We start from the raw sequence: 26,796 nt of genomic DNA on the forward strand, positions 1-26,796 counted from the left end.
AAACAGTGCCTTTCCCACATCCCACCAGTCCCGTAATGAAAACACAGACAGGCCTAGATGGGTTGAACACATCGGTCACAGTTTATTAACTTGGTAATCAGAGAAAGGCACTTAAATTTCATAATGGGCTCATTGCCGAAGGCCCTGTCTGCGACACACAGGCGAGCAGGCCAATGAGGGGTTATGAACCTTTGCCCTTCTCCACAATTTCTGCCACGGAGAATCATGTGTATGACCTACACTGGATTCCTAGCCCCGCCCATCAATATTAGGGCCTGATCGACTCCATCCTGTAAGCCGGACAGAAATGTGACAAGACCAATGTCCGTGAGGTGAACTCCATCCGATCTTAATAACGCCGAGTTATCGCCTTCCAGCTTGTGGTGACGAACCACAATACCACATCTTCTCCTCATGAATTTCGCCATCCGCACATTGATCTTTCTCCATGGACGCTCTATGGCTTTCGCATCACTTGCGCCATGCCAGACAGCTTGTGGTACTATATCTGACCACACCAATATCATATCCAAGAAGAAATAGGTAGAACGTTCAATGTCTGTTGTCATCACTGTATAGAGTTCGCTGATTTTGCGTTTGCCCGAATCGTTGCCTCCGGCGTGTATCACTAATATTACCGGCCCTTTGGCCCTCCTGGAGATGTTAACTATCTCCAGGAAAACCTGTTGCCATTGAAGCCCTCTGATACCTCTCCAGTTGACCTCTAGTCTCGGGAAGCCTAGATTTTTACCTCCAGGCCAAAGCTCGGCCCTTTTCACCGCCCATTAGACATATGAATGTCCTAATACTCAAACTGTGGGCTTCCAGCTGCCTGTAAGAGACAAAATGTGTTACTTCAGCAAATCTGGTCTTATGTATCTGGTGAAGCATTCGGATTTCCAGTGGCCCATTCTCTGCACCTCGGCCTCCGATACTCCTGCACTAGCTGCTTCAGTGGCTGCCCTGATTCGGAATGAATGAGTCCCGTATTCCTTTGGATTAGCACCGGTTTTTGCTAAGCGCTGCTTGAAAATTGCCTGAAATTGATACTTGGTACGAGGGGACCCGTCTGTATGAGAGAGAAAAAAATCTGCTTGTGTGTCTTATTACCGCATATTGTTTTAGTATTTTTAGTGGGCATACTAGGCCATCTGATGAGTTCACCAGGACCCACGTGCACCTACTGGTGGAGTCGCACTTGGATTTAGGCACACGAATGCACAGAGCTTTGCTGCATATGAATAAGTCCTCGTTAATTAAACCGCCTTCCATTGCTGTTTTTGAGCGCGGGAACAATTCGCTAATGCGTAGCACGCCGAAAAAATTGATAATGAAGGCTGCAGATATGAGTAACAAAAAGAAAAAGGTATAGCACTCTGAAATGGGGGGGGGAGGGACAAGATATGTCCTCCTGCAGGGTTTTGTGGTAAGTACACAACAATACTCCCACTAAGTTTAAAACCCCACTGCGAGAGGGTGTACTTAATTTCACAAAAGTGGCAGTGTATAGAGGCCAAGATACCACCTCACATAAATTGATCCAAATGCTTAAGCATGTAGTTCTGTGAAGGAACAAATTATGAAAGGTTCTCCATTTTGTGTTTTTGACTCCATTTTCTTGTTGCTTAAAGATAAATTCTGTTATTTAATTAGGTAAAAGGTTACAGCTGCCATGAAGTAACTTTATCTTGTTGTTCACAAGCCTGTTATTCAACTAGGCTATGGTTCATAATTGGTATAAAGACCTTGAGTCTTCTGACTCGAGCCAGATAATAGATTCGGGGGTGTATTGCTATACAAGACTGAGACACCTGTTAGTATGTGATTTCTATGCCAAGAAGATATGACCATATATGTAGTTTCCGGTTTTTCTGTATTTTCATGGGTTAAGTTTTTCCTGCATTCTTATAGGTTAAGAACTGTGAGCGTGTTCTTATGCTGATTGGTTGAAGTATAATTTCTATGATTATGAAAAGCGATACACAATAAAACGGGGGCCAGAGATCTGCTCGATCCGCCATACAGAGGCACACGTCTCCGTGTGGTCATTTTCAGTTGCCGGCAACGCCCTGTAGATTAATTTGGAAATCACTGAGTCAACCGTGAAGGATCAATTTAGATCCTCCCTCAACAGTTCTATACAACATATAAACCTATAAAGAACCTGCTGGGTTGCAAAGTCAAAAACCAAGTGTAGATGAAAATTCACAACCAAACAGAAGAGGTAACAAAAAACAAGTAATTTTTATTGAGATAACATATACATAATAATGTAATACTATATGTGGACAAAATTGGTGAAAGGGAGGACGTGCCACTAGTACCACCAGCAAAAGCAGATGTTAATAAATTGCTGGAGGCAGACACAGCACATTCAGGCGACCTAACTCCACAACCACGCTGGGAAATGCCCAAGAGTGAGACCCATGGCACACAGTGATGTAACTGAATAACTGAGACCTCCAGATAGATAAAATAAAATAAAGGTTAAAATAACCCATACATCCATGGAGTGGACCCATTAAACATGGTATAAAACCACACGTATAATTAAGATGACCAAATCACTGCGCCAGGTCAAAGACAGGGCATAAAGGTGTAACTAGTACCGGTACCTCCAAGTCTGAGGGAAAATGTATGCATGCTAAAGATGGTAAGAGACATTACCTTGAGACATGGTAGCAGCCGGGGACCAGCGTGGTGTGGGCAGGAAGGAACCTCGACGTACGTTTCGCCTTAACGGGCTTCGTCAGGTATAAATATTCGTGTCAAGTATCCTCAAGAATAATTGTGCTTCATAGACTTTCTGCGTGATTGCATTTTCCTCTGAAGTTTCCTATACACTGCTGAGCTGCATTTGATATTTGCACCAAGTGTTGTGGACTTGAGTTTCTCTCTGCACCTGTTTGAATCACCGTGTGATAATATAGACTTCACCACTTATAAAACTGTGTCCTGTAGTTGTCTTGTTCCACGCAAAGAGTCTCCTGAGTTATCCCCTATAATTATTACAGTGTCAGGCAGCTGCTACAAAGGCAAATAAAATAAGGAGATGCATTAAAAGAGGGATAGATGCTCATAAGGAGAACATAATTTTACCTCTATACAAGTCACTAGTTCGACCACACTTAGAATACTGTGCACAGTTCTGGTCTCCGGTGTATAAGAAAGACATAGCTGAACTGGAGCGGGTGCAGAGAAGAGCGACCAAGGTTATTAGAGGACTGGGGGGTCTGCAATACCAAGATAGGTTATTACACTTGGGGCTATTTAGTTTGGAAAAACGAAGGCTAAGGGGTGATCTTATGTTAATGTATAAATATATGAGGGGACAGTACAAAGACCTTTCTGATGGTCTTTTTAATCATAGACCTGAGACAGGGACAAGGGGGCATCCTCTACGTCTGGAGGAAAGAAAGTTTAAGCATAATAACAGACGCGGATTCTTTACCGTAAGAGCAGTGAGACTATGGAACTCTCTGCCGTATGATGTTGTAATGAGTGATTCATTACTTAAATTTAAGAGGGGACTGGATGCCTTTCTGGAAAAGTATAATGTTACAGGGTATATACACTAGATTCCTTGATAAGGCGTTGATCCAGGGAACTAGTCTGATTGCCGTATGTGGAGTCGGGAAGGAATTTTTTTCCCCAATGTGGAGCTTACTCTTTGCCACATGGTTTTTTTTTGCCTTCCTCTGGATCAACATGTTAGGGCATGTTAGGTTAGGCTATGGGTTGGACTAGATGGACTTAAAGTCTTCCTTCAACCTTAATAACTATGTTACTATGTTACATGCTGCGGGCTATTCCGAACCCCCCTCTCTTCTCGTCTTCCTGCTGCTATGTGTGTGTGAATCCTAAACCTCTCATTTCCCCCTCCCAAAAGAATTTTTATGGTCCTTGCAGCTGCAGCAGACAATCCTCCCATATACTACTAGCTAAAACTGGTATAAGGCCCTTCCACACTGCAGGGATTTCTTTGTTCTATTACAGTGATATATTGGGCCCCTGACTTGGGCTAGAAATATAAGGAGAACATATTACGAATGTCCATCGGTAGATCTGTCAATCACTGTAAGCGCTAGCAGCTAAACGCAACAAGTGCAAAGTGCAGATTACTCCTAAACAGAGTGGAATAGCTAGCCCGAGTTTAGACTCATTAGAAAGCTAATTTCAATATAAGATGAGTGATGGGTGTGTCGTTATTCTGCTAGGTTCTCAAGCACATTTATGGGTATTATTATTTTTCGAACCAATATGTGCACCCTGGCAGCTAGGGGAGGGTGCAGGTAAACCAGCCCCTTTAGTGATGTCACAAGCCTACAAGTATAAGTTACTGCTAGTCAGCCCAGCCTGAAGTCTTGCCTGAGAAGCTGTTGCACCAGGACCCTCTGATGAATTGGGATGTCTGGCTCCTCCCACCAGCATGGTTAGCTAGGACGATCTAAACAACATGTGAGTGTTTGTCTTCTTTAATCCCTGTTTTTTTGTAATTGCTTTGTACATACTTTGTCTCATATTCAAAAATCTTTATATACCTTTTGTAAACACTGCCAACCTTTTGGAGTAAACTATAAAACTATTAGTTTGTCTTCTCCATGTTCTATGTGAATTTTTACGTGCCTAAAATTAATTACGCTACTAATTTGGGTTGGCTCGAACCTCTCTGTTGAGGAATCTGAGCTGTTGGCAGCGAAGTGTGTTCTGGGCTAGGTGGATAAAGCTGGCAGCGACGGAACAGGGTTTTATAAGCTATTGTCTGGCTGCGGTCTGAGCATTTATAATTCCCTCACTGCGGAGTGCTTGCTAACCAGTCCACAGTGAAGCGGCCCATCCAGTGACTAATTATCCTAGGTGTAGTTCCCTGACTGACCTGAGGGTAAGGGGGTCACCTGAGAGCTGCAAGTTCCGAAGCGGAATATACATAAATCCCTGCAGTTCGTGACATATGGTAGCAGCAGTGGGGTAACTAAAATAAGCCCCTGCGGTAAATTGATAGGTCAGTAGCCTGGTTTGTGTTTTCATCACATTGTAGCAGTGGTGGGATAACGAAGATAAGTCCCTTGCACATGTGATAGTCGTGTGTCGGCCAAAGGTCACCACCTTTTTGAGACATATTGGTGGCAGAGCGGTGGGATGATAGAGCATTAGTGATCTGGTTTGAGCAATCATTCCTCTCACTAAAACTTGCACGGTTCTTCCAAGGACCCTGCAGCAATAGTTTGGAGAACGAACTCACTGTTTATTAGTCCTGAGACAATTGTGTGTACTGGTAATTACCCCCTACCCTTCTCTTCGTTTTTCTATCCTATCTTTTATTTAGCAACCATGGCTGCAATGGGAGAAGAGTGGTATAAGCAGCTTAAGAAGGATGCTCTTATTGCCCTTTATGGGGTGTGGCTGATCGACGCCATGAACAAAAAAAAAGACCAACTGGTCGCGGCTCTGGTGCAACGGAAAATGGCCAGAGCCCAGCGGGCGCAGAACCCAGCCCAAGCAGAGATGGTGCTGCAGCCGAGGTCCAACCACTGAATGCCAGCCCTACTAGCAGCCAGGGCGAATTGGACCCCCACCTGCTGGTGTCCTTGGAATAACTCCTCTCTGACGACTGTGATGGATGTCTGCAGCTGATTCATCAATACCGGCAGGAGGCCCGAGCCGAGCGAGAGGCCCAGCGAGCTGAGCAGGAGGCCCGAGCCGAGCAAGAGGCCCAGGACCAGTGAGCCGAGCGGGAGGCTGAGAGAGCCGAGCGGGAGACAGAGAGCTGAGTGCCAATCCCAGCAAGACTATGAACTGGAGATGAAAGAAAGAACCTTGCACTCGCTTTCTTTTATTTGATAAGGTGTGGGAACCTACCTTGGCACCGATTTCAGTAGTGCACACGCTAATTACCTTATGAACTGGAGATGGTCCGGCAGGGGTGGATACCCTCCACTGCCCAGAGCCGTTAGCTCAACTGCGCTTAGATACCGAAGCCCCGGCCAGAGCACTTTCCTGTGATGGAAAAGGATGGTGACTTGGACACTTTTCTGCGGGCCTTTGAGAAAGCCTGCAGACAGTACGGGCTGCCTGGGGACTAATGGGCCCAAAACCTGACGCCAGGGCTAAAAGGCAAAGCTCTGGAGGCATTTACTTAGCTCCCACCAGAACAAGATGGTGACTATCAGGCCAAGCAGACCCTGATAGCCAAGTACCAGCTTACACCTGAGATTTTCCGTAGAAAGTTCCGGAACCTCCAACGTGGCCCACACGACAGCTATGGCGATGTGGTGCATGGACTCAGGACCCACTTTAACCAGTGGATGCAAGGACTGTCAATGACTACCTTTGAGCAGGGAGACCTGATGATCAAAGACCAGTTCTTACATCTTTGCTCAGCTGAGGTGTGACAGTTCATGATGGACAGAGAGCCCAAAGAAGTGACGAAAGCAGTGCAGATTGCCGATGCCTATGAGGCCAACCCTAGATGGGAAGTGCGGCAGCCAGTCACCGCCAGCTGGAGAGGGGGTAAGCCTGCAACCAACGCCAGCACCCCTGCCAGCCAACACAACAGAGTCCCTGTCCCTGTTGCCAACAGCATCAGACCCACCCCTGACTCCTGCCAGTGTTTCTTCTGCAAGCAAAATGGTCACATCAGTGCCCACTGTCCAGAGAAGCAGAAAAAAAAAACCCAGCCAAGGCCCCATGGCCTAACGCAGCAGTTAGTTTGGTGGGTGGGGCAGTTGGGAGGGTGTGTGACAACGTGCAGCACATCACCGTGGAGGGGCCATGTCGCTACAGGCCTTAAGGACACCGGGGCTGAACGAACCCTCATCCGACCCGAACTAGCAGCCCTGAAGAGATAGATCCGAGTAAAACCCTAACTGTCACCGGGATTGGGGGCATCAGCTGTCCCTTGCCAATGGCCCGGTGTAACAGGCCAGATTAACCTCCCCACTAGGGTTGAGCGAAACGGATCTGACAAATTAAAAAATCGCCGACCTTCGGCAAAGTCGGGTTTCATGAAACCCGACCCGATCCCACTGTGGGATCGGCCATGAGGTCGACGATCTTCGCGCCAAAGTCGCGTTTCATATGACGCGTTCAGCGCCATTTCTCAGCCAATGAAAGAGGATGCAGAGTGTGGGCAGCGTGATGACATAGGTCTCGGTCCCCACCATCTTAGAGAAGGGCATGACAGTGATTGGCTTGCTTTCTGCGGCGTCACAGGGGGTATAAAGGGGCGTGAACGCCTACCGCCATCTTACTTCTGCCGATCTTAGCATAGGGAGAGGTTGCTGCTGCTTTGTCAGAAGCAGGGATATAGTTAGGGAGGGATATAGTTAGGGAGGGAAGATTAACCCCCAAACCGCTTGAGCTGTAGCGATTTCCACTGTCCAACACCACCCACCTTTGTTTTGCAGGCACAGTGGAGGCTTGACCCTGGTAATGTCGAGCCGTTGGGGTATAAAAACGATACATCGCTTACCTTTAGCTAACACCTCCCATGTAACCCATACCCTCCTACCCATAAATAAAGACTCCAACTACGTATTCTTTTGGAATAATGTCGGCCACAGCAGCCTTTTTATTTAAATACAAACAACATCATAAATAAATAACATCCAATAACTTTTTGAGCTAGGAGGGGTCCTTGGAGCTCCCATGGATCTGGTGATCAAAACACAACACAACGTGAACGTTACCAAAACCAAATTACTCCCAGCCGATACCACCTGGCTCGGGAGCACCAAAATCCCAGAGGGTTCCCTGTTCACGTTACAATTCCCGGGGAACCGACTACCCCCGCCGGAACCCACAAGTCACCAGATCCAAAACCAGTTTTAACACAAAATACCGGGGAGCCATAAGCCAATGACTCCCCCCAACCCAATTTCCAACAACTCCAAGGACTCCCAGCAGCCACCACAGCCACAATGACCCATAGTACATAACATACCACCCCCAAAAATTGAAACAAAAAACCACCTAAACCCAAACAATTAGGGCGGGAGGGCGGGACACTTGCTGTCTGGAGAGCGGGAACTAACAGGCCCCACCCCTCTACAGCCTAGTTAAACTAACTGATTCCACTATCCCCACCTCTTACTCATTAACCCCTCCCTCCATCCCATGGTCATGATGTGCCTACCCTTACGCCGCGGGGGGAGGGGCGGCTCCAGCTCCGGCCATTACTTGACCCTGGTAATGTCGAGCCGTTGGGGTATAAAAACGATACATCGCTTACCTTTAGCTAACACCTCCCACGTAACCCATACCCTCCTACCCATAAATAAAGACTCCAACTATGTATTCTTTTGGAATAATGTTGGCCACAGCAGCCTTTTTATTTAAATACAAACAACATCATAAATAAATAACATCCAATAACTTTTTGAGCTAGGAGGGGTCCTTGGAGCTCCCATGGATCTGGTGATCAAAACACAACACAACGTGAACGTTACCAAAACCAAATTACTCCCAGCCGATACCGCCTGGCTCGGGAGCACCAAAACCCCAGAGGGTTCCCTGTTCACGTTACAATTCCCGGGGAACCGACTACCCCCGCCGGAACCCCCAAGTCACCAGATCCAAAACCAGTTTTAACACAAAATACCGGGGAGCCATAAGCCAATGACTCCCCCCAACCCAATTTCCAACAACTCCAAGGACTCCCCCCAGCCACCACAACGAGGGACTTTGAAACCTTAAAGACCCGAGACCCCACCACTCCTAAAAGCTATGACCTTTTCCACACCTTCTTGCAGTCCAAGTGCCCAAAAATCGATTCCAACGGCATTCAGATGCACACCGTCTGCAAGCCAAAATGCCCCGTCACCCTTCTCCAACTCAAAATGCCTTACGGCTACTCCACCATTCCTGGCCACAAACGCGGACACCGCTCTGTTAACCTTAATTCTGGCCTTATTAAGTTTATCCAATGACCGCATGTTCCTCCACCGTTTTCGCGGTACAATCTCCGACCAGACTACTGATATCCCTGGATATAACCGCCACAAGCGCAACAAGTCCTGCTTGATATCTTTGATTAGTTCTCTAAATGAGCGCGAACCCAAGTCATTTCCTCCAGCATGCAGCACCAAGATATCCGGAGATCTGTCTAAAAGTACCGCAGCATTGATCTCCTTCAGCACCCTGTTCCAGGCCAAACCTCTAAAACCAATCCACCGGACCACCGCTACCGACCGATCGAAACCGAGCTGTCTACCCTCCGGCCTTACATCAGCGCGTCGTGCTCCCCAATGAACATAGGAATGGCCGAAAATCCACACCAAAAACGGTAAGGAACCTAAAAATACAAAAAACCAAGGTCAATCAACCAACGAAGAAAAAAACGCCAGCTTCCTAAACGCACCTCTTCAGGATGAGAAACGCACACCACCCCTAACATCTAACATAGCTGCGATATCTATTCGACTGCCATCTCCCAATACGCTTGATAGCATCCTCCTCCAAACCTCCAGCGGCCGCATCCGTAGCTGCCCCAATCCGAAACGAATGAGAAGTAAAACGCGAATCATCCAACCCCAACAAAACAACCGCTCTCTTGAAAATCGTCTGAAACTGATATCTGGACAAAGCTGAACCGTCCTCATGACACAGTAAAGATCCCTCCCTGCGAGGCCCTAGCCCCCAAAAACCTTTTAAACAACTAACTGGGCACATCAGAGAACCAGCTACTCCACCCAGCTCAATTTTCTTACCGCGCCCCACTTGATCCGTCTTGGATCGACGCAACCAGAACTCCACACGTCCTTCGGCCAAGAGAACATCCCTTGCCAAAACTCCACCAGCTGTACTCTTATTAGGAGACACCAATTCACTAATTCTCATTGCACCAAAATACGCCCACGAGAAAGCCAAGCTGAAAAGACGTTGTTCAAACAGCGACCCACAACAGTCACCCAAAATCTCACCCAATCGCTCCAACATTGCGAAAGAAACAGGACACCTAGAATCCAACCTACCATATTGTCTCCGGAAACCTTTTACAGCTTGCCTCACTAGGAAGGCTTTAGTCAAATCACACTGCCCCCTCAGCTTGAAACCAAAAGCCAAAGCAGCCAGTAGACGCGACACCTTTGCCCACGACTAACCTTCATCAAAACCACGGCTAATCCAGGACAACAGAAGCCCAACCTGATCATCGGCATTGTCTCCACCAGGGCAGGATGCCAAGACCCCCTCCCAAGAAGACCAAACCAACTGATAAGTCTCCCATGTTTTTGGAGCCAACGACGATCTTATGAGATTTCCAGCGTCCCCAATGCCACGAGCCAAAGGTCCGCTGGGCAATCCAAACCGATGGTTTCTGCTTCCGGAGCCAACGACCGAAAACGCTCGAACTGAAAACGAGAAAGGGAATCAGCTATTAAATTCCTCACCCCGGGCACGTGCGTCGCAGTGACCTGCGAATTCAATTCCAAACAAGATAGGACCAAACGCCTGAGAACCCGGACCACAGGCGGTGATGAAGCAGTAAGTCCATTGACCGCACACACCACTCCCATGTTATCACAGTTAAAGCGAATCCGCCTGTTGCGAAATTCCTGTTTCCACAAATGAACCGCCACCAGGATCGGAAAAATTTCCAATAGCGCTATGTTACGAACCAGCCCTGATGAAACCCACTCCACCGGCCAGGGTGCAGCACACCATTGCCCTTTGAAGTAAGCCCCAAAACCACTGCTCCCCGCCGCGTCCGTAAACAAATCCAACGAATCATTGTCCACCGCTTTCTCCATAAACAAGGAACGACAATTGTAAGAACCCAAAAAGGAACTCCAAACCACCAAATCTTCCTTCAACTCCGCTGACAAACGAATGAAATGATGCGGTGCACGGACTCCGGCCGTAGCACTCGCCAACCTTCTGGAAAAAACTCTCCCCATTGGCATCACCCGACACGCGAAGTTGAGTTTTCCCAACAACGACTGTAATTCTCTCAAAGTCAATTTCTTTACACGCCTTGCTCGAGCCAAATCTTCCTTCAATCCTTCAATCTTGTCAACAGGAAGCCGAAACTCCCACCTGACCGTATCAATAACAATCCCCAGAAAACTCAAGCACGTACACGGCCCTTCCGTCTTCCCGGGTGCCAATGGAACCCCGAAACGCTCACACACCCATTCAACAACCCGTAGAAGGCGCGAACAACGATCTGACCCAGCCGGGCCCACACATAGGAAATCATCCAGATAGTGTAACACCGAATCACAATCAGAAACATCCTTAACCGCCCACTCCAAAAACGAGCTAAACATCTCAAACAAAGCGCAAGAAAGGGAACAACCCATAGGTAAACACCTATCCATGAAAACCCCCCCCTCCCAAAAACAACCCAAAAGCTTAACACTATCAGGATGAACTGGCAACAGCCTAAACGCAGCTTCAATATCCGTCTTGGCCAACAATGCCCCACGACCAAACTTGCCAACCCACGCAACGGCTTCATCAAATGACGCGTACACCACCGAACAAAGCTCGGGTGCAATACCGTCGTTAACGGACAACCCCCGCGGGTAAGACAAGTGGTGAATCAGGCGGAATTTTCCAGCTTCCTTCTTAGGAACCACACCTAGAGGTGATACAACCAAATCCTCAAACGGAGGAGACAAAAAGGGGCCCGCCATCCTTCCCAACGCAACTTCCTTCTTCAACTTCTCTGAAACCACATCCCCCTGTAACACCGCCGACCTCAAATTCTTAAGCGTCCGAGGAACCACAAACGAAGGGGCCGGAATAACAAAACCGTCCCGAAAACCTCGATGTAGCACCCCCGCCGCCTCCCTCAGGGGGTATCTATTTAGAAAGGGGGCCATCTTTTCCAGACTCACTGGCGTCACCCCCTTGAGAATTCCCTGACCCTGACTTGGACTTAGCTTTTTTAAAACATTTTGAGGCCCCATGGGAAGAGCCACTACAGTGTGAACACAAGTGCTTGAATTTGCAGTTAACCCCGAACTTACATTGCTCGTCGTTAAACTGCCAGCACAAGCCTGCTTTATGACCCCCCGCCTGACTGGACTGTCCGGCCGAACTGGATTGACTACTCTGACCGGAACTACCGGCCCCCCCTGAAAGGAATGGCCAAATTTGTACTGCGCCATCACCCGCAGCCAAAGCCCGATATCCTTCTGATCCCAACGAAGCGTTGGTCGTATAGCCTTCCTCTGCCGGAATTGCTTGTCATACCTCAACCAAGCCTGTCCGCCATAAACCCTATGCGCCTCTCCAATGGAGTCCATGTAGCAAAAAAGGCCCGAACAATTCTCAGGCGCCTTCTCCCCAATCACACTCGCCAAAATGGCAAACGCCTGTAGCCAATTTATGAAAGTCTGAGGAATCAAACGCCACCTACGTTTTTCCTCCTCCTCCTTTTTACTATCCTCCTTCTTCCCTTTGTCCAAGTTGAATTTTTCTAACGGGAGCAGCAAAAAAATTTCAACATACTCATCCTTCATGATCTTTTCTTTTACCTCCTTTTTAAGATGCGCCCCCAAAGGGCCCTCAAAACAAACATACACCTCCCCATGAGCCCTATCATCTAAATGGACCCGACACTCCTTCTCTTTCTCCGTTTGTACCGAAACCGACACCGGCGCCCAAGAGCCCGACGCCACTTGATTCGAACCTGTAACCCTCTGCGACCCTATCCACGCCGCCAAATGCCGTTGATCACTCATTCCTCTCTCCAATCGCACCAACAAATCCCTCACATTTTCCAACACCGCCCCGACACCCCCCACATCAGCCCCGACAACGCCACTAACCCTAAAACCCGTAGCCAAACCCCCTTGTGCCTCCACACGCACTGGAGACGGCAAATACTGCACAGGTAGCAAAGACATGGACAAACACTCACCAGGCTGCGGGGGAGCTGTGATCCCCCCAGCCGGAGTCCCAGGATCCAACCGCCGCTGTCCGTGGAGATCTAGTGCCCCAGGAGGCAACTGCCGCGTGGGAGTCTGCGTTGCGTCTTGCTGTGAAGATCCAGCCTGAGGTGAAAGTAGCGCAGCCTGTACTGTCGCAGCTTGCTGGTGCTGGTCTGTCCTCCAAACGGCCGGGCCCCCATCCCCACTGTGTGAGGCCGCTGCTGTGTCCATCGCTCCAGCTGCAGGGGCAAACCCTGCTGATGCTGCCGGGGCCACACCCGTAACCGCAGGGCTACCCGCCACCGCTCCTCTCCCACGTCCTGCTGCAAGTAGGCCAGAGGCAGGCCGCGCGGAAGGAGCATCCCCGCCGCGGCCCCCCGATGTGCTAGGCCTCAGATGCTGCCTGGCTCGCGCTGGCCCCGCCCCCGCAATGCCACGAGGTGAAGGCCTTGCAGCCGCCGCCGGACCCCGCCCGGCAGTAGGATTCCTCCCAGACCGAGGCCTACTGGCGCTGCTATTTAAGGGCGCCCGGCCTGGAGGGTCCCTGGAGGGGCTCCTGCGCCGGCGGGGGGCCCGAGGAGCTGAGTCGGGCGACAGACGGTCCGGAGGCCTTGACCGACGCGCGCGCCTCACCGGAGACACCGCCGTCGTCGCTGCTGCTCCCGAACCTCCGCTCCCGATGATTCCTGCTACCTGCCGTTCCAACCAGCCTGGAGGGTGCCATGCTGCCGCGGCCCTCAGGCTCTCCAGAATGCTGTCCACGGTGGCCATGGTAGGTGCTCACTTGCTGTCTGGAGAGCGGGAACTAACAGGCCCCACCCCTCTACAGCCTAGTTAAACTAACTGATTCCACTATCCCCACCTCTTACTCATTAACCCCTCCCTCCATCCCATGGTCATGATGTGCCTACCCTTACGCCGCGGGGGGAGGGGCGGCTCCAGCTCCGGCTATTACTATATCTTTGTGTATCAGCTCTGTAGCTTATTAGGCTGCCTTATAAGGCTCCCTGATAGCTGCATTGCTGTTTACACCGCTGCTTTGCAAACCAACTGCTTTTTTAAAAGCAAAAATCCTGTTGCTCCTTTCTGCAGTTATCTTGTTTATTTGTCCACACTTTTGTGTGCAGCAGTCCTTTTTGTTGCTGCCATACTTGTCCTGAGATCATTGTAGGGAGACTGAAACTGTACTACAGTCCTTGGATTTTTTCAGATATCTTCCAGCCACTTGCTGCCACTTAAATTGCGCTGTGTTACACACTGGGCCTGAGTTGTGGTGCTGTCTGCCCCCCCCAAAAAAGTGAGATTGAAATTCTCACAAAGTGGATATACCTCTGTCCTCTTAGTTTGTCGTGTATCAGCCAGCCACTTGCTGCCACTCACATTGCGTTGTAAAATAAACTGGGCCTGAGTTTGGGTTCAGTCTCCCCCAAAAAAAGTGAGATTGAAATTCTCACAAAGTGGATGTACCTCTGTCCTCTTAGTTTGTCGTGTATCAGCCAGCCACTTGCTGCCACTCACATTGCATTGTAAAATATACTGGGCCAGAGTTTGGGTTCTGTGTCCCAAAAAAAAAGTGAGATTCAAATTCTCACAAAGTGGATATACCTCAGTCCTCTTAGTTTGTCGTGTATCAGCCAGCCACTTGCTGCCACTTACATTGTGTTGTGTTATACACTGGGCCTGAGTTGTGGTGCAGTCTCCCCCCCCAAAAAAAGGGAGAATTAAATTCTCAACAAGTTTATATACACCTTCTACCTTGTTTTACAGTACCATATAACGGTAGTTATTTTGGTTAGATTTTCCCCAAAATGAGGAAGTCTGGTGGAAGAGGGCGTGGGCAGTCATTGCCAGCTGGTACTGATGGTGGTGGTGGTGGTGGAGCATCTGGTGGTAGAGGGAAAAGCAAAATTGCAGCTAAGGCTAGAGGTGTTAAGCCAGCGTCATCGTCTGGCTACACAAGGCCTCGAAGGCTCCCTTATCTGGGAGTAGGAAAACCGCTTTTAAAGCCGGAGCAGCAGGAAAAAGTTTTGGCTTTCCTTGCTGACTCAGCCTCTAGCTCTTTCGCCTCCTCTTCAGAAAGTTCCAAATTTCAAAGCAGCGAGTCATCAGTGGATGCTCCCGGTCAGGAATAAGTCGCTTCCTTGTGTCCTTCACCCAAACCAACAGTGAAGGATGCGTCAGGCGACACTACAGGTTACTCCATGGAGCTCTTTACACATACCATGCCTGGGTTAGAAAGGGAAATTGTTAACTGCCCATTACAAGATGAATCGGACATGGAGTGCACTGATGCACAGCCACAGCTAAATTATTATGCTGTTCCATTGACTCAGATCACTACATTGCCCTCGCAGTGTACTGAGCCGGAAACTGACCCTGATGAGACTATGGTTCCCCGTCCCGAATGCTATAGCACCTTACACGGTGACACAGAGAAAGGTGCACATGACATTGAAGAGGAGGTGATAGATGACCCAGTTGTTGACCCAGATTGGCAGCCATTGGGGGAAGAGGGTGCCGCTGACAGTAGCTCAGAAGCGGAGGAGGATGATCCGCAGCAGCCATCTACATCGCAACAGCTTTCATCTGGCAGGCCCGTATCAGGCCAAAAAGGTTTGTCAACCAAAAAAACAGTTTTAGGATAGCGTGACCATCCGGTGAAAGTAGCACAGCGTGCAATGCCTGAAAAGGTATTCCATAGTAGGAATAGTGGAGTGTGGCAATTTTTTAACCAAGATCCGAATGATCAGTGCAAAGTGATCTGTAAGAAATGCTCAAAGACCTTTAGCAGAGGGCAGAATGTCAAAAATTTAAATACAACGTGCATGCCTAGACATTTAACCAGCATGCACTTGCAAGCCTGGACTAACTACCAAACGTCCCGTTACGTTGGTGCACCCAATCAGAATGAAGGTAGTCAGCAATGCTACATTGCGTCCCTCACTGTAAGCCCACCGGTTAGGACACCACCAGCAGCAAATGCGGAGGTATCGTCGCCTAAGGTCTAACCCTAAGGCCAAAGCAGTCAGGGAATCACAAGGTTTTTGGTAGGAAACACTGTATGTAGGTCAACATCAAGAATACCATCACCAACCCTCTCTCAATCCACCATGTCCACCACCACCACCACCGCCGCTTGTTCCACCATATACAGCTCTCCAGTCCAGCTCAGTACTCATCCTCACATCCGCGTACACAGGGTTTGAACCCCCACATTGCTAGACTAATCTCGTTAGAGATGATGCCCTACCGGTTGGTTGAAAGCGAAGCTTTCAATGCCCTGATGGCCTACGCAGTACCACGCTATGACCTACCCAGTCGACACTTCTTTGCGAGAAAAGCCATCCCAGCCCTCCACCAGCATGTCAAAGACCGCATTGTCCATGCACTCAGGCAACCAGTTAGTAGAAAGGTGCACCTCACAACAGATGCATGGACCAGTAGGCATGGCCAGGGACATTACGTGTCCATCACGGTGCACTGGGTTAATGTGGTGGATGCAGGGTCCACAGTGGACAGCCATAGTGGGACAGTTCTGCCTAGCCCACGGTCTAGGAAACAGTTGGCAGTAGGCGTTCGACACCCCTCCTCCTCCTCCAGAAGCAAAAGCTCGTGCACAGAGTGCAGTCGCCCTACCACTCCATCCGCAGCTGCCAGTGTTGCACACGAGGTGTCCCATTATGGAACAGCAAGTGGTAAGCGTCAGCAGGCTGTGAAGGAAATGAAGTGTTTGGGCGACAATAGACACACCGCGGAAGTTCTGGCCGAGTTCTTGCAGCAAGAAACTCATTCATGGCTGGGCAGTGTACATCTTGAGGCAGGCAAGGTAGTCAGTGATAACGGAAGGAATTTTATGGCTGCCATAGGCCTTTCACAACTGAAACACATACCTTGCCTGGCTCACACCTTGAACCTGGTGGTGCAGTGCTTCCTGAAAAATAATCCGGGGTTACCAGCCCTGCTCCTCACGGTGCGAAGACTTTGCTCGCACATCCGCCGGTCGCCCATACACTCCAGCCGTATGCAGAACCATCAGCGATCATTGAAGCTTCTCCAGCACCGCCTAATAATCGACGTTGCAACAAGGTGGAACTCCACACTGCACATGCTTCAGAGGCTGTGCGAACAGAGGCGTGCTGTAATGTATTTGTGGGAGGATACACATACATGGGCAGGCAGTTGGATGGCAGACATGGAGTTGTCAGGTGTGCAGTGGTCGAAGCTACAAGACCTCTGTCAAGTCCTTCAGTGTTTTGAGGAATGCACACGGCTGGTAAGTGCAGACGACGCCATCCTAAGCATGAGCATCCCACTAATATGTCTGCTGATGCAAAGTTTGACGCACATTAAGGAGCAGGCATCTGCAGCCGAGGAGGAGGGAAGCCTTGATGACAATCAGCCATTGTCTGCTCAGGGAACTCTCCTGGATGAGGTGGCGGACGAAGAGGAGGAGGAGGATGATGGGGATGAATATTTATGGGAGGATGAAGCAATAGAAACTGGTGGCATTGCAAGGTCAGGTACAGGGTTTTTGCAGGAGACAAGTGATGTTGATTTGCCAGAAAGTGCTCCTCAACCCAGCACAAGCAGTAATTTGACACCTGGAACATTGGCCCACATGGCTGATTATGCATTGCGTATCCTAAAAAGGGACCCCCGCATTATCAAAATGATGACCGATGACGATTACTGGTTAGCGGCGGTGATGGTTCTCACATGAGCCGTAGGGGGCAACATGGCAGAGGTGTTAGGGTACTGTCACACAGTACCATTTTGATCGCTACGACGGTACGATTCGTGACGTTCTAGCGATATCGTTACGATATCGCAGTGTCTGACACGCAGCAGCGATCAGGGATCCTGCTGAGAATCGTACGTCGTAGCAGATCGTGTGGAACTTTCTTTCGTCGCTTGATCACCCGCTGACATCGCTGGATCGTTGTGTGTGACAGCGATCCAGCGATGTGTTCGCTTGTAACCAGGGTAAACATCGGGTAACTAAGCGCAGGGCCGCGCTTAGTAACCCGATGTTTACCGTGGTTACCAGCGTAAACGTAAAAAAACAAACAGTACATACTTACATTCCGGTGTCTGTCCTCCAGCGTCTCAGCTTCTCTCCACTGTGTGAGCGTCTGCCAGCCGGAAAGCGAGCACAGCGGTGACGTCTGACGTCACCGCTGTGCTTGCCGGCTATGGCGCTTACACAGTGGAGAGAAGCAGAACGCCGGGGACAGACACCGGAATGTAAGTATGTACTGTTTGTTTTTTTTACGTTTACGCTGGTAACCACGGTAAACATCGGGTTACTAAGCGCGGCCCTGCGCTTAGTTACCCGATGTTTACCCTGGTTACCGGGGACTTCGGCATCGCTCCAGCGCCGTGATTGCAACGTGTGACCGCAGTCTACGACGCTGGAGCGATATTCATACGATCGCTGCGACGTCACGGATCGTGCCGTCGTAGCGATCAAAATGGTACTGTGTGACAGTACCCTTAGAGGTGCACAAATCAGAACAGATTGGACAGAGGGGTTTTATGACAAGGTTGTGGAGTGATTTCGCAATGACCGCAGACACGACAGGTACTGCTGCATCAATTCAAAGTGGCAGGAGACAGCATTTGTCCAGTATGGTTACGGACTATTTTTCCTCCCTTATCGATGTTCTCCCTCACACGTCATTCCCCTTTGATTACTGGGCATCTAAAATAGACACCTGGCCTGAATTGGCAGAATATGCATTACAGGAGCTTGCTTGCCCAGCTGCTAGTGTGCTATCAAAAAGAGTATTCAGTGCTGCTGGTTCGATACTGACCGAAAAAAGGACTCGTCTGGCTACCCAAAATGTTGATGATCTAACCTTCATTAAAATGAACCAATCATGGATTTCTAATTATTTTGCCCCACCTTCCCCTGCTGACACATAGCTTTCCTGTAAAAAGGTCTTGCTTTTGGACTCCTCCTACTGACTTCTCCAATTCCTCCATTTGCAGCTGCTGAATGTCCACCATAGGCCATTTTTACACCTCCCTAAATGGGCTGACTCCCCCCACGGGGCCGTGGTCACCACTTGGCGCAAGCACCCTTGCGAGTGCCGTTTGCCTGGACAGGTGGGTGTGCCCACTTTTGGCCGACGGCACTGGCACAGGGTCCCTCATAGTACAATGAAGTGTCTCTGGCGGTGTTGGTGCACACCCAACGTCAGACACACCGTCGTAATATGAGGGGCCCTGGGCCTGTACCGCCGCCCACGAGAGTGTTCCCTCAGCTCAAACAGTGCTCTACCACTTGCAAAACGTACCTATCACTGCTCCACCACTGTTTAGTCTGTGCTGTTAAATCCTTCAATGGCACTGCCAATAAAAATTTGTTGAAATGATAGATGATAGTAAAAATATACAGGTGCCCTGCCCTCCATTTAGACCTGTGAATACTGTGCGTGAACTACCACTGTCTGCTACTCAGCAGAGGAACCCACCCCTGTACCTAGCTTTGCCACCTGTTTATTTAGGAACATATTTTTTGCAGACATTTAGCCCACTTTACTATTTTGGCCAACTAACTGTGTCAGCCACTTCTTCCAGTTGTCCTCCACCGAACAAAGCAGTGCCGCCAGTTTACTCCTGCTACCAGTTTAGAACAGCATAGAGCCTACTTTTTTATTTTAGGCCTAGTAAGTCTGCGCCACTCCTTGCAATCGTCCTCCGCTGACCAAACCAATGCTGCCTGTGTACCCCTGTAACCCATTTTAAACTGCACTGAGCCTACTTTTTTATTTTAGGCCTAGTAAGTCTGTCTGCGTCACTCCTTGCAATCATCCTCCGCTGACCAAACCAATGCTGCCTGTGAACCCCTGTAACCCATTTTAAACTGCATAGAGCCTACTTTTTTATTTTAGGCGAAGTAAGTCTGCACCACTCCTTGCAATTGTCCTCCGCTGACCAAACCAATGCTGCCTGTGTACCCCTGTAACCTACTTTAAACTGCATTGAGCCTACTTTTTTATTTTAGGCCTACTACGTGTGTCTGTCTGCACCACTCAATACAGCTGTCCTCCACTGAACAAAGCTGATCTTCAATCTTCAGACTTTCGGCCTATATTTAGAATATGAAAATGAATGTGGCCTACTTGTTTGGTTGGGCCTAATAACGGTGTCTGCCGCTCCTTGGTGTTCTCCTCCACTGAACAAAGCTGAGCTTCAATCTTCAGGCTTGGCCTATATTTAGAATATGAAAATGTATTTGGCCTACTAGTTTGGTTGGGCCCTAATAACGGTGTCTGCCGCTCCTTGCTTTTCTCCTCCACTGAACAAAGCTGAGCTTCAATCTTCAGGCTTGGCCTATATTTAGAATATGAAAATGCATTTGGCCTACTAGTTTGGTTGGACCCTACTAACGGTGTCTGCTTTTCCTTGGTGTTCTCCTCCACTGAACAAAGCAGTGCCGCCTGTTTACTCCTGTTACCAATTTTGAACTTCATTTGGCCCACTTTATTATTTGGCCCTACTAACTGTGTTTGCCACTCATTACAGTTGTCCTCCACTGAACAAAGCAATGCTGCCTGGTTAGTCCTGTTACCAATTTTGAACTGCATTTAGCCTAGTTACTTATTTAGGCCTACTCACTGTGTCAGCCTCTCATTACAGTTGTCCTCCACTGAATAATGCAATGCCGCCTGGTTAGTCCTGTTACCAATTTTGAACTGCATTTAGCCTACTTACTTATTTGGGCCTACTCACTGTGTCTGCCACTCCTTTCAGTTGTCCTCCGCTGAACAAAGCAATGCCGCCTGTTTAGTCCTGTTACCAATTTTGAACTGCATTTAGCCTACTTCATTATTTGGGCCTATATCTGTGTTTCCTCCTCATCCTGCCCATTGCCCAGCCACTGCTAGATGAGTCTGCTGGTACATTGACCCAGACCACTACATTCCCCTTGCACTATACACAGCCAGAATCCGACCCTACTGAAAGTCAGGCTCCCCTTCCCGCATACTATACGACCTTACACGGGGACAAAGAGGAAGGTGCAGATGAAAGTGCAGGTTCCTTCATCAGGTGGGGGGGCATACTCGTTGGCGATGTCACTGGCACAGAGCCCATCATAGTACGCAAAGGTGTCTCTGCCGTTGGGAGGCGCCCCCGCCGACAAACACACCGCCGTACTTTGAGGGGCCCTGTGCCAGTGCTAATGCGAACGAGTGTGCCCCCCTGCTTGATCAGGATCACAGCACTTACAAAGTTGAAATACTTACCTCTCCCTGCTCCACTGCCGTGACGTAGTGCATGTTTCCTGGGCCCACGAAAAACTTGAGCCAGCCCTACCCCCCCCCACAACTTTAGCCAAATGACCCCCAATTTTCAATGCCTAACTATTATTATAATGTAAATTAAGATTGACAAGCTTAAGTAACAAAAATGGATGTTTTTGACATTAAAATGGGCACTGTAGGTGTTTTCCTGTCCTCCACTCTCTGCCGACTTTGATTCCCCATTGACTTGCATTGGGTATCGTGTTTCAGTCGGCCCCTGACTTTACGCAATAATCGGCCGATTTCACCCGACCCAACTTTTGACAAAGTCGGGTTTCGCGAAACCCGACTCGATCCTAAAAAAGTAAAAGTCGCTCAACTCTAAATTGTAATGTAGAGGGTGAGAAACGAAGTCACAGCACAAGGAGAAAACACCGGGAGGAGTTCTGCCCTGAAATAGGCTGCCTCCTTCTGAAGCACGTAGCCGGAACACCGAGAGAGTAATTGACTCTACGCATTACTTCAGAGACCAGCAGGACAGTCAATTCCAAGTTGTCTGCCCGACCTTAATACCTAAGAAGACACAGTGGCAAATTGTGGGGGTCGGGGCATCTCTAGGGTCCCTATAAACAAGCCTCAGGCCATCAGTCATACGGGTTTGTCCTATCCTTACCATCTGGGGGACAGAGAGGAAGAAATAACATCTAGAACATCTACAAGAGTTGTGAGGACCTTACCGAGTTGCTCAGCAGGGAGGGACTACAACACACAGGCGCTAGTAGGAAGGCTACTGATTTCCACCTGGATAAGGGGACTCTGGATTTTCCTTCGGACCGGCCGGACTCTATCTACCCTGTGGTCTGTACCCTGGACTGTGGATGCTGAAGTCTTCAGTAAAAGGTAAAGAGACTGCAACCTTGTGTCCTCGTTATTGCCTGCGCCTTACATCGTCCACCATCATCATCTACACTTCTGGGAAGCCCTGGGGACATACTTCACTTGTGGGAAGGTATACCATCCAGCTGCCATAACATCACCCCAGCGGACCCCTCACCGCAGCGTCGGTCACCCTGACCGAATACCACATGAGGCGTCACGAACTTCCCCTTTAAAGACCTTTCCCAAAACCATAAAAACTCTATTCCTTTATTGGATGCCCCTCAAAGGGCCACGGACCGGGTCAGCCACCGTGACATCCCCCGAACCGAAGGGCCCGGTGCCGAGTACCCCATTGCCCTTGTCGTGGGGGCACTCCACATACATCCAACAGCGGTTCAAGAACAGGAAGAAATGGACAACACCTGGCCCAGACATGATCCATACCTACTGGCTAAAGAAATTAACAGCGGTACATGAACGCATGGCAAAGCAGATGAACCAACTGCTAGAAGTAGGCCACCACCCAGCTTGGCTAACACAAAGAAGAACAGTGCTGATCATGAAGGATCCTCACAATGGAATAACTCCATCCAACTACTGCTCAACAGCCTGCCTTATAACAACAAGGAAACTACTGTCAGGCATTATAGCCACCAAGCTACAGAACCATATGAACCAGTACAGGAATCCAGCTCAGAAAGTCATTGGAACCAACACAAGAGGCTCTAAGCACCAGCTCCTAGTAGATGGAGCAGTCAATCAAGACTCAAGATCCAGACAGACCGATCTCTGCACAGCCTGAATTGACTACAGGAAAGCCTATGACTCCATGACACACACATGGATCTGTGAATGTTTGGCTCTCTACAATGTCAACAGGAAATTGTGAACCTTCCTCCGAAACTCAATGGGGCAATCGAGAACAACATTGGAAGTCAACTCAAGACAGCTAGCACAAGTGACCATCAAGTGCGGCACATACCAGGGTGATGCACTGCCCCATTGCTGTTTTGCATAGGCTTGAATCCCCTTAGTCAGATAATTACAGAGTCTGGCTATGGATACAAGTTCAAGAGTGGAAGCACCATCAGCCACCTCCTCTACATGGATGACATCAAAATCATATAGAGGACAAGCACCACCAGGAATCAATAAGTAAAAAAGTATCAAAGCTTTATTATAATAATTAAATAGAACACGATTATAAAAAGATGTGACAGAGGTAAGCCAACCTAAGTGGGATCACAGTAAGCACCAGGCACCAACAGGTGTATAAGAATTAAATAAATTGCTCAATAATTTACACATACACATTATAAGTAGTGGTATAGAATCTTAAATAAAGAAATGCCAGAGCAAAGACTCCAAATGGGCTGTGTGCCACATCTAGAAAAGGTCAAGCAAGAGCTGTCTGAATAGGATCATAATAATTACCTGGAGGTGCCTGGAGCCCTGTGATGACCACCGTCCCCAATGCGCGTTTTGGCGCTCAGCCTTTTCCGGGGGAGTGACATCCAGAGCAATGAATGACCTTATAAAGGTCGGGCCAACCAATCACTAGTTACAAGTCCTTTGGACGCTGCTTCAGAGCGGCGCATGTAGCTCCAGCATACCCGAAAGTCAGAGCCACCAAGGACGTCACCAGGCAGGCCGGTCCGCGTCAGAGGCCATGCCCACGTGTGTCACTTTTTTACTTATTGATTCCTGGTGGTGCTTGTCCTCTATATGATTTTCATATCTATTTAGCACTGAATCTATCCTCTCTACTCCACACATTCACTTCATTTTGTGGATATAGACCTTGTGTGTATAGATTATGGATGACATCAAGCTGTATGCGAAAAACGAATGAGACATCAATTCAATGATCCACCTGACAAGGATCTACAGTGAAGACATCGGGTTGTCGTTTGGACTGGAGAAGTGCGGCCGGTTGGTAATAAAGGGAGGCAAGATATTCAAGATGTCAAGGTAGTCAAGACTGATGGAGTGTAATTACCAGCAGGACACATGGCAGATGTACAGACATGTTACAAGTACTTCGCCATCCCACATGGATGCAGTAACCATGATGAGGAGGCAAGGAAAGCAACAACATCCAAATACCATCAAAGGGTAAGACAGGTCCTGAAGAGTCAGCTCAATGGGAAGAATAAAATCTGTGCCATCAATACATATGCCCTGCCAGTTATCAGATACCCTGCTGGCATAGTGTGCTGGTCAAAAGAAGAGATGGAAGCTGCAGATGTGAAGACACGAAAGCTGCTCACAATGCATGGAGGTCTCCATCCTAAGTCTAACACCCAAACATTGTATACCAACATAAAGGAGGGTAGTCGAGGCTTGATAAACATCCAAGCCACCATCATGGATGAAACAAGGAGCATCCAGGAATACATCACAAAAATGGCACCAAAAGATGAGATGCTGCAGATCTGGAAGGCAGAACAGGAACATGAAGCGCCATGGCAAGGCAAGCTGCTGCATGGGATCTACCATCGACAGATAATGGAGGTGGCTGACATGGAGAAATCCTACCAATAGGTGAAGAAAGCTTGACTCCGAGACAGCACAGAGGCACTAATCATAGAAGCACAAGAGCAAGCACTAAGTACTAGATCCATAGAGGCAGGAATCTACAAAATAAGACAAGACCCAAGGTGCAGACTATGCAAAGAAATCTCAGAAGCAGTCCAACACATAGTGGCAGGATGCAAAATGCAAGCAGGAGCAGCATATACCGAACACCACAACCAAGTAGCAGGAATTGTATACAGGAACATCTGGACAGCATATGGGTTAAATAATACATTTGAAAAAACTGACCGTCACATCCAAACACAGACTAAGTGTGAACAGGTGCTGAACCTAGAGTCACCAACTCTTATATAGTCAAGCAAATAAGGCAGCACACTGCAGCGCTGAAACATGCAAACATGAAACATGAAAATTGAACTGCATTACTGCACTAGAAATATGAAAAATGAGAGCGTTTAGCGCATAAAAATGGCCAATTTTATGTGTACCTGGTAGCCACTTTACGGCATCTCTCTTATACCAGGTACTACGCTTTCCTTTCCTCGCTGAGAAAAAACGTCTCCATCTGAATGGGTACCTATGAAAACCTCTTCTTAGACTACATTCTCTCTCTCTGTGGAGGGGTATTGGACCTGTTGCAATTAAAACACCTGTGGCTAGGAGGCGGAGTGTTCGGTCGGAAGGCTAAATAATACATTTGAAAAAACTGACCGTCACATCCAAACATAGACTAAGTGTGAACAGGTGCTGAACCTAGAGTCACCAACTCTTATATAGTCAAGAAAATAAGGCAGCACACTGCAGCGCTGAAACATGCAAACATGAAACACGAAAATTGAAGAGCATTACTGCACTAGAAATATGAAAAAATGAGAGCGTTTAGCGCATAAAAATGGCCAATTTTATGTGTACCTGGTAGCCACTTTACGGCATCTCTCTTATACCAGGTCCTACGCGTTAAGTCCCCCTAGGTCCAGGCGGGAGACCCCAGAGAAAGTGGTGGAGAATGAAAGGGCTAAAATCCTGTGGGACTTCAAGATCCAGACGGATAAGAAGGTGTTGTCTAACCAACCAGACATTGTGATGGTAGACAAGGATCAGAAGACCGCAATGATAATAGATGTTGGCATTGCCAAGCGACAGCAACATCAAAAAGAAGGAATACGAGAAGCTGGAGAAATACCAGAGCCTCAAAGGAGAACTGGAGAAAATGTGGAAGGTGAAGGCAACAGTGATTCCAGTGGTGATAGGAGCACTTGGAGCAGTGACTTCTAAGTTGGGAAAATGGATACAACAGATCCCAGGAGCAACATCTGAAATCTCTGTCCAGAAAAGCGCAATATTGGGAACAACTTTTTGCAGAACCCTCAAACTCCTAGGCCTCTGATAGAGGACCCGAGAATGAGAAAGGACAACCAAGACCACTCCTATTGGGAGTGAGAAGGAAGTTTTATACATATAAATATACATATCCCTATAGATATATTTTAGCATAGATACATCCCTAAGAATACAATCTTTACATACACACGCCCTATAGATACATCACTATGGGTACATCCCTTATAGATACAGTACAGACCAAAAGTTTGGACACACCTCATTTAAAGATTTTTCTGTATTTTCATGACTATGAAAATTGTACATTCACACTGAAGGCATCAAAACTATGAATTAACACATGTGGAATTATATACTTAACAAAAAAGTGTGAAAGTTATGTCTTATATTGTAGGTTCTTCAAAGTAGCCACCTTTTGCTTTGATGACTGCTTTGCACACTTTTGGCATTCTCTTGATGAGCTCCGGCATGTCTCCTGCATGCGTTGGCATGTCTAACACACCTTCCTCGCATGCCTGGGGTCTATTCTCCTTGTCCCCAGGCGTGCGTAGAAATGCTTGACCCTCTGATGCATCTGCCGGGACCTGAATAGTGTGGTGCGCATGCGCCGTTATAACCACTACCATTGGCCATACGGATGTCACATGTCCGGTCACATGGCCATAAAAGGTCCTGCTCGTCCTATTATTTACATTCCCCTTGATAAAGCGGTGCATTTGCCAAACGAAACATGCGTCGGGGTCTGCCTACACCTGGCCCAGGGTCCTCTCTTGCTCTGCCCCTGGTAAGTTTTGCCCTCCTGGTGTTTGTTCTGCCATCTTTACAAAAATTTGTTTGGAATGGCGATCTTACCACTTTACTGAGCTTACTGGCACTTTACTTAAAACTTCCCTATTGTTTACTCGGGCATG

This window comes from Ranitomeya variabilis, chromosome 8 (genome assembly GCF_051348905.1).
Source record: "Ranitomeya variabilis isolate aRanVar5 chromosome 8, aRanVar5.hap1, whole genome shotgun sequence".
In the NCBI taxonomy this organism is placed as follows: Eukaryota; Metazoa; Chordata; class Amphibia; order Anura; family Dendrobatidae; genus Ranitomeya; species Ranitomeya variabilis.